This window comes from Eimeria mitis, genomic scaffold, assembly GCF_000499745.2.
Source record: "Eimeria mitis Houghton genomic scaffold, Emh_scaff263, whole genome shotgun sequence".
Lineage (NCBI taxonomy): Eukaryota > Apicomplexa > Conoidasida > Eucoccidiorida > Eimeriidae > Eimeria > Eimeria mitis.
The window spans coordinates 20,500-20,713 of record NW_013570970.1 but is presented as its reverse complement, the minus strand read 5'-3'; the positions used below and the strand labels follow the sequence as shown (position 1 = coordinate 20,713).

At 29.4% G+C, this 214-nt stretch overlaps 1 protein-coding gene across 1 annotated transcript in view; it reads right to left on the bottom strand.

The window, feature by feature from the left end:
• EMH_0005960 (uncharacterized protein) overlaps positions 1 to 214 on the bottom strand; it is a gene marked incomplete at both ends in the record, with an annotated part of 7,241 nt that overhangs the window by 6,235 nt on the left and 792 nt on the right. The gene's annotated exons all lie outside the window — the stretch shown is intronic.

Sequence of the window (214 nt, the reverse complement as noted above, 5' to 3'; positions counted from 1 at the left end):
ATAAAAAAAAAAAGAAAACAGATGATATATATATATATATATATATATATATAACTCAATCATACATTCTAAACCATGAAATATAAATACAAACTAAGTACAATGAAAATCCTGCACAATGCAACAATCACAGCATGTTCAGAATTTTGGCTCGTTATAGTACAGCTGGTGTTTGCATACGGGGTGTTCAAATAGCGCTGCTTATATGCTGCAT